We start from the raw sequence: 9,145 nt of genomic DNA on the forward strand, positions 1-9,145 counted from the left end.
TGTTCTACATTTCTTATTAATACTACATTTTAAATGGTTTTTTTCATATAAATGTAAATGGGGACAAAGGATTTGAGAAAAGTGTAGGTTATAATATGTATTTGTTAATGAGAAAAATGGAAGAGAACAGCAAGAAAAAAACACACAGCTACAATTAAAAATGACAAGTATAGCTTCTAAAATATATAACAATAAAAGAAAAAGGGCATTTTCATACCCAAAATGAATACTGTAAAGTTCAGGAGGTTGATATCAAATCTACAAAATACATTTAGGCAGTGGTCTTATATATACTTTTCTCTGCTTAAAATTTTCAATATATACTTCAGAATGGTTGTTGGTTCATTACGTGATTGATGTATCTTTAGGGATTGACCATTTCATTTTATGTCGAATTTACAGGCTCTTTATGTAGTAAAAAAGCTCTCCACAAAATAATATTTCATTGCGCATTCATAGGCTACTGTTTTAGAGCAGGTCAACCTATTTTGCCCTATTTAAAAAAAACTATCTTAAATAGGAAGCTGGCATTGTTGTAAACTATCATCATCACTTTTAATAAATAATGGCTTTTAGGAATATGAGCATCTGGCTAGAAAAAGAAAAGAAAAAGGTAAATAATCACCTGGGAGACCAGCAAGGCTGGGGATGAAAATCTTCATCTATTTAGATTATTGTAAATTGATATTTTGGTTCTGCTTTGATTGGCCACGATTGATCAGGGCAGATATTTTGTGTGTCGGCTGTTTCCTTTTTCTGACAACAATTTCATTTATCCACCATATGTTTTCAATGTTTCAGATATATCTATTGGCCACAGTATTATAAATATATCTATTCCTGGAATCCCCATGCAATATTAAGGTACCGTTTCTAAAGTTTGAAATTTGAGTCTATGCATGAGACTCATTCCTCCAAATACACTTGGCGTGCTTAGTTATTCTCTCATTTCTGGTATGTTTGGTATGTAAATGTGAGTTTTTCTTTTTCTTGTAGGTATACCTGGCAACTTATTAAATCAGATAGATAATGTCTTTTTGCTATTTATGAAGTTCCTATGCATAATACACCTGAGTAAGAGTCTCAAAAGTTATCTTAATTATCAGTTTCTGATTATGGCTTTAAGCACCTTTCAAATGTTTCAACTGATTCACCAGCCTTTGCTTGTTTCAAGAAAGGATGTCTCTACATTATACATATAGTTTACTATAGAGAATTTAATAAAAGACTACCTTTGAAAAGTGCTCAGAGGTTCAGATTCTAGGCAAACCAGATTTTATTTGGGGCAAATATATCATATATCATCTATTATAGGTCATATAAATTGCAAACTTTATTATGGTCAGTGACCAGTTTAAAACAAGATACAACAAATCCAATTATGCAAATATAAGATATATTATTCTATATTATTCTTACATTTAATTCAAAAATATTGATCTTTCTGTAGAATTTTGCTTTATTTCGAAATAATAGCAGAAAAGAAAATAGAACCAGCAAACAGAATGTCATTACTAAAAAAAAAAAATAGGCATATTACACAATGGCTATGCTTCAGGAAGGCTAAAATAAAACAGTTTTAGAAAAAGCTTACTATCTAGTTAAAAATTGTACCGGTATGTATAAGATAGAGCACATAAAGTGTGTGTGTGTGTATATCTGTCTGTGTCTATGGGTACTTATGTTACGTGCTGGAACAGCATACATTGAATGACATAATCAAGCTGCTGGCGTTGTGTATAGGAGCACAAGTATGAGAAGCTGGAGAAGTAGAAAGGCCTAAAGGAGGAAGTGGAGTGGATGTAGAAAGTAAAGGCCAAAGTGGTCCCAGTGATGGTAGGAACACCCAGACCTATGACTTCTAAGCTGGAGGAGTGGCTCCAACATATCCCAGCAACAATATCAGAGCTCTGCCCAGAACTGTGCAGTGTTAGGAACAGCTAAGACACCATGCAGACACCTTAAACTCTGAGGCCTCTGGTAGAGGATGCACAACTGAGGAAGATACAGATCAGAGATGAGAATGTTTATTTTTTTTATTTATCTTTTGTTTAATCTATAACAACATATGTACCTTTCACCTTTCTTTTGATATTAAGACAGGGAAATCTGAACTGAATATTTTTTTTTATTTTTAAAAGAGTTACATACAAGAAAAAATAAAACAGAATCCATAGTGCATAATGTCTTTATTAAATATCAATGAAGGCTATGTTGGAAGATAATTGTCTTCCAAATTTTATTAATTCAATGCTGCTTATTTAATTGTCTTAATTTCCAGTTACCTCCTCCATGCCATTTTTCTGATGTCTAGAATTTCTTAACAAAGCTTCTATGTAAGATCACTAGGTTCAGAGCACATAACTTTTATGAATCGTCCAATTTTACATAAGCATTGCAATTGGTTCTGACATTTAAAGCTGCATTGTGGTGTGAATAATCTGTGACCCTTGTCATAATTTCATTTGGTCTTTGCCCTTCATCTCAAAACTCTGCAAGTGTGCAATTCAGATTTCTGGTAAGAGCGATATTCACTCCTGCTGGGTAGCAAAATTGAACAGTGTGTCAGAAAAGGAGAGAGAGAGAGAGAGAGAGAGAGAGAGAGAGAGAGAGAGAGAGAGAGAGAGAGAGAGAGAGAGAGTTTGCTTTGCTAATCTTCATTCATATAAACATTATCTTGCAGTTTACTGTTCCATATTGGCTAGTTTCTGTTTTCTTTAATAGTCTTCCAGATTATTCTGGGAAGCTCACAAGCCAGGCACAAAGGCAATAGCTATTCCCCTACGTTTGTTCCCAAATTCGCTAAAGTTATTTAGGTATGTTACATTGACGATTCTCTTTTGGAGGAGGCTGTCAATATTTAGTTTCTTCTGTTAGCTTTTTCTTACCTAAGCTCTTTCCAGATATATAAACTTCATTTCCCTGAATTCTCAATAATGACCATCAGACTGGACAATTGTAGGAGTTGAAAGATATTCAGGCTCTTGAAAATGGCTGGTTTATAAAATTAGATGTGTTGTGCATAAAGCAATCGGCAATGGCTCCTATGGTGGGGGATAGTGAGAGTTGTTTTTCCACAACTTCTGAAAAACCACAGGTTTTGCCCATTCTTACTGTAATTTGTTGTTCTAATACTGCTCCTGACAATTGCTTGTTTGTTGACCTCTGCTTGTTTGTTCAAATATCTGAAAAGAAGATTCTGTGCAAATAAAACAATGATAGGCATGTGAACTCTTAACACAAGAGGATCCCTGCTTGGCTGCTGATTTCACATTTAACTGAACTTATCTGAAGGAATGATTTTATTCTCCCATTATGTATTCTGCCAACATTCAAGAAAGTCTCGAAGTATGATAGGAAAAAAGGGTGGTTTGGATTTGCAGCATATACTAAGGACTTTATCCTGCATTTAATTTCCATATACTGACATATGAAGAATGGTTGCAGGATTTGGGTATGGCTAGTCTAGGAAAAAGGATTAGGGGTGACATGATAGCAGTATTCCAGTATTTGAGGGGTTGCCATAAAGAAGAAGGGGTCATCTTATTTTCCAAAGTGCCACAGGGTAAGATAAGGAACAATGACAGAAACTAATCAAGCAGAGAAGCAATCTGGAATTAGAATAACAGTGAAAACAATTAACCAATGGAACAGCTTGCCTTCAGAAGTTGTGGATGCTTCTTCAATGGAGTTTTTTTTAGCAAGAGACTGGACAGTCACTTGTCTGAAATGGCATAGGGTCTCCTGCTTGAGCAGGGAGTTGGATTGGAAGACCTCCAAGTTCCCTTCCAAATCTACTCTATTCTGAGTTTCTGAAAGACTGTTATGGGCCTGGGCAGCTGCAGAATTTTGTAAGGTTTCATAAGCAATCATATTTTTCTGGATTAGAACATTACCCATTCTTTCTTGATGTCTTCGTGATCACAGAGTCGGCAGCAGAAGAAAATATTACCTAGAGATTCTATTAATGGAGATTTGATTGAGCAACCACAGGCCATTCTGTTTTCTGATTTACTGCGTCCACAGTGCATGTTTGGACTGCTACACAAGCATTAAACATACTTATCTGACATTTGCAGTGATTACTTAATGTTAAAGTATTTACCACATAATTGGTAACAAATAATATAAGCTGCTGTTATGTTAAATTACATCATGTAATTTGCCGCTTAGTTTTTTTTTATTGTGTATATAACAGCATTTGAAGGTCATGGCATTTTCTTGCTATTACACCATGGATAGATTTTTCACAGAAAATTATAAATCATGAAGTATTTTCATTGCTTTTCAAAAAGAATAATTATATATTTGTATTAGATTGTTTCATTGAATAGGAGGTGAGACTAAAAAAATGCCATCTGAAGACAGTTCTAACAAATATATTTAAAGAACACTGGGGACAAGAGAATCTACTGATATTTTTCATGCTCTGTTTAAAGATAAATATCAGAAATGTTTGTGTCTTGGAAATATAATTAAGATCCTTGGTGATTTCTGAGCTTGGTGGCTTTCTTGCAAACATTTCCTTTACCAAACTATGTAATATTAATGCTAGAAGGGAGAAAACCACCAAACTCATAGAGCACCAAAGACAACACAGTTCAACTCTTCTCTGTACTCCAATTTTGTGAATCTACAAACTCCAAAATTCTTCAGTAGATTATTGATGGTCATATCAACAGAGAATTCTGGGACTCAGAGTCTAGCCATATAGAGGGCATATTTTGAGGAAAGATGGTATTGACAACAAATAATAAAGTCCAACTGTAACTGTAGCCTAAGCCAGTGGTGGCAAACCTATGGCATGGGTGTCAGAGGCGACACTCAGAGCCCTCTCTGTGGGCACACATGCCATTGCCCCAGCCTTGCCTCCCCCCGCAACCCTCTCCTCATCCCCCTGGAGGAGAGTTGCCCCTGAGCGTGGCCAATGCGGAGCAGCACAGCCATGGACATGGCAGCCAGGCAGTGTAGACAAGACTCTGCCCTCACACCCCATCATGCACAATTGATGCTGTGGGGTGTGGGCAGAGGGCGTGGCTGCCATGGTGTTGCTGGGCTGCCTGGGTGATCTGCAGCAGGCCTTGGAGGCGGTGAGCAGGCGTGGTGGGAGCAGAGCAGGGGATGGAGCGGGGGCGGGACCAGTTTTTGGGCACTCGGTCTCTAAAAGGTTCACCATCACTGGCCTAAGCAGTCTAAATATAGAATGTAATATGTATTTTAAATATATTTAGAAGGTAATTATTGTCTTTAATTTTACATGCAATTCTTTTAATTTATAAAATTTCACCTCACATTCTGATTTAGGTGGCATGCGCTCTTTCATGGCACTACTTCATTATTAATCCCTTTTCTTCTGCTCTATGCACATAGAAATACCATTATATTCTTGGTTTCTTCCCTAACCTTCATTTGATGACTGGGTATTTTAACACTCCTGTCTATTTTTGCTTTGTTATGCAGATTTAGTTCTCCTTTACCTGGAAGGTAAATGTGGACAATATGCATTAGCATTCATGATTAATGACTTGCAGTGTAACTTTCCCCCCTTTGTTTAAAACTAATGACCTAAATAATTTCAGCAAACTTGCAGAACTGAATTTTCTATAGTTATTTTTATTGCTGTGATGTAAGCAAGGATTAAGGAATGAATTGTGGAACTGAAAAATAATAGTGAGGAATGATGGCCAAATGTAATCAGTGCCATGCCACTTAAACTTCATGTTCCCTATAAACCCCACTTTGAGATATTCTATTGATCTCAGCATAATTATTGAATTTATAACTCTCTAACAGAAACAAAATACTCCGTAATGATAAGTAAAGGAATAGACATTACATTGAGTTGTTTACTTCCTTCTATACTTCCTGGCTCAAAGATCATCATTTCACCAGGATTTTCTGTCCATAACTGCTTCATTGACTTCTTATAAGTTTATAGTATTTTACCTCCTATGTTCTCCTGGATTCTTTTTAGATTACCTTTGATTTTTCTAAGTAACAGATTTTCTTTAGTTATTTTTGCTTTCTCATGTTTCTAATCATCATCATCATCATCATCATCATCATCATCATCATCTAAGGTTTCGCTTCCTTATTATTAGGCCAATATTTAATACTGGAAGAGAAGGAGCAGCAGCAGGAGAAGCAGGAGCTGGAGCACTATAGAACAGCAGCCCCCAACCTTTTGGACACCAGGGACCAGTTCCATGGAGAAAGGTATGATTTTACATGCTGTCTGTATTCTGCAGATGGGGCTTCGCTTGTTTGCTTTTTTTCTGGCATGTTGCGGCCTGGTGCTGATCTATGGCCCAGGGGTTGGGGACCCCTGCTATAGAAGGTAAGAACAAAATATATCCTGACCTTCTAGAGCAGTGGTTCTCAACCTTTTTAATGCTGCGACCCCCAACCGGTTGTAAGTCGAGGACTACCCAACCAGTCGTAAGTCAAGGACTACTCAACCGGTCATAAGTCGAGGACTTTCCCTGCCCGGGAGCGCCGGGCATGCGTGGTGCCTCCCCCTGCGCCGGCCAAGGCGTAGCTGGCAAGCGGCAGAGACAGAGCAGGCTGACCACTGGCTGGGCCACCAGCTGGCCCAGCCCAAGGGAGGTAAGGCACCTGCCGGACCCCACACATGCCAGCAACCCTCCCTGTGCCCGTCGGCCTCCCACCTCCCACCCCTGGCCCTCTTTTACTTACATTTTTAGTAGTTGCTCAGCAGGGAGGGGTGGAAACTTCCAGACAGCTCGCCTTTGCTGCAGACAACTTGCAGCACCGTTTGCAGAATGGGATTTTTGGCAGGCTCAGCAGGGCAGAGATAGTCTGGACAATTCCTATTGGCTTTTGAAAGCCAATAGAATTAGACTCTATTCAAGAGAATCTATTCTATTGGCTTTCAAAAGCCAATAGAATAAAAGGGAGTAGCACAGCTAAGGAAAAGAGGAAAAAAAATGGCGGACTGCATTGTTTGGCGACCCCCGTCAAATGGTCGTTCGACCCCAAATGGGGTCGCAACCGACAGGTTGAGAACCGCTGTTCTAGAGAGAACTTTCTTTTCTCATCTATATATTTGTGCAAAGCTTTAGATATTTTACTAGGCTGTGCTACATTAAAAAAATGAAATGAAATGGACAATGAAAAAAAAGGATGAAGCAGTGAACAAGACAATAAATATCCAGCATGCATGGTTCAAATGATTTAGCATAACTTATTGGCTCATATAAAATTGAAATATATTTGCTACAATTTGTTTAAATTTTCAATGAGCAAATTGAAGATAGATCTTAGAAATATGACATCTGCAAACAGACTAGCATAAGGTTAAATAAAAATGCTGTTTCAGTCATGCTGTCAGATGCAGCACTTTTACTTGGTGTGCAAATAAAGATACATACCATGAATAAAATGTATCTTTCTGTTTTATCTTATTTGATTCTCCAAATTAATTTTAGCTTAAAAACTGTCCAGCAATAAAGCATGGAATGGAGTTCCCAGAGGTAAGAATGGTGACAATTTATTATCCAGGCGGTCTGTTTCACTTTGGAATGTGGACAGATACATTCCTATTGCTCGTTGAATTTCTTTCCTTCCAGTCCACTGTCTAAATGATTGATGACTTTTATCTTCTTTTCTTTCCTTGATGACCAGGGAACTCTGCACTACTGAGATTGCATTCACAGTTGCCATTGTCATATTCACATATCTCTTGACATCTGAATATCTTGAATGTTTAGGAAAGAATGTTTTCAACATGGCAAGCAAGTCTGGGGCTTTGCAACTGTACTACTCTTTGCCAAGTAGATTTTCTCAACCTAAAGTTTTTTCAGATACATGACTCTGCCAATAAATATGCATGCATGAAACAATGGAGAATGTAAGATAATAAAGAACCCAATTATGGAAAAACAGCTTTATACTATTTTCAAGTAAAGTAGACATGCACTGTCAATCAATCAGTAAGAGAGTGAAAAGTATTGTATGTGGTCTCATGATTAACCTGATCATACCTAGAAGAATCCTCTAATCTTGGATAAGGGGGTGTAATTCTTTAGTGGAGGGAGGCAATCTAATGAGGACCAGAGGCATTATTTCCCATTTCATGTTTAAATGAGGATCCAGAAAATGTCTGTTGAATTTTAATTTGTAACTGACCTTAAATCAGAAGAAAGGTTTATTGTTATCTAGGACTTCAATTTTTTTCCATGTTAGTGTATACTTTCAGTCACTAAAGACATCTTTCTTTGTGTGACATGCATGAATATTACAGTGTATATGCATTCCTTTTCAAAATTCATCAGTATAGGAATTTATGGCATGCAGTACACTTAGTTTCATGGGCATTGCTGCAGGGGTAACAAGGTGTTCAAGTCTCAAAACTATATTTTTTTTACATTCCTTGGGGGAGTGACTGCAACTTCAAAAGTTAGGCAATGAGGTGATGATATCACAGAGATGAGTAGGGGCAGTTTTTTAAAAAAACTAAACACATATAATTGAGTTAAAACTCAAAAAAAAAAAAACCCATCTCTAGTTCTGATTTATGATGGTTAGGGGCAATAATAGTGTTTAGACATTATGAAGTAATTCATTGTCACAATTCATGTAGTTTTATTTTGATTTATTAACCAAACCACCAGGAAAAAAGCCCCAAGATCTAACTACAATTGTCAAAGATCACATCTAAATAGACTACCAAACCTCTGGCTATTTATATAGGTAATGAATCCACATGTCATCTGGGTGCTAATGCTGAGTGAGAAAATGTATATTCTTTATAGAAGTGTGACTGTGAAGTGTTGCATTTTGGAATACTGTTTGTTTATAATATCAGTGACCTCCCATTCATTCAGTGATCCAAACAATTTATAAGTTATATATGCATAAATAAGTAATATGTCCTGGTTTTGCAATGTTACTTCCTAAGTTGTAGATCCTGGTGAGAAAGCAGGTGTTAACCTAGAACTTAAAACTTAATGCATGCTTAATGAGCCAGTGAATAGGAGAAGAGAGCAGATTATTGTCACTGGAGAAATCCTCTGCCTATCCTGAGTTAATAGCTACAACTCAATATCATATTCCTGAACTGAACAATTAATATGTTTTAGTTAGATATTTAACAGTAGACTTGTCCAGATTACTGATATGGCCA

At 37.0% G+C, this 9,145-nt stretch overlaps 1 long non-coding RNA gene across 1 annotated transcript; it reads left to right on the plus strand.

Annotated features, from left to right (window-relative positions):
- Positions 1-814: 814 nt before the first annotated feature.
- Positions 815-7,798, plus strand: LOC120309591. The gene is made up of 3 exons (XR_005557126.1): positions 815-864; positions 6,102-6,216; positions 7,645-7,798. It is a non-coding gene; the product is annotated as an uncharacterized LOC120309591 (long non-coding RNA).
- Positions 7,799-9,145: the final 1,347 nt, after the last annotated feature.

Source organism: Crotalus tigris, unplaced genomic scaffold (genome assembly GCF_016545835.1).
Source record: "Crotalus tigris isolate CLP2741 ecotype Arizona unplaced genomic scaffold, ASM1654583v1 scf7180000018043.2394770, whole genome shotgun sequence".
NCBI classification, from domain to species: Eukaryota; Metazoa; Chordata; class Lepidosauria; order Squamata; family Viperidae; genus Crotalus; species Crotalus tigris.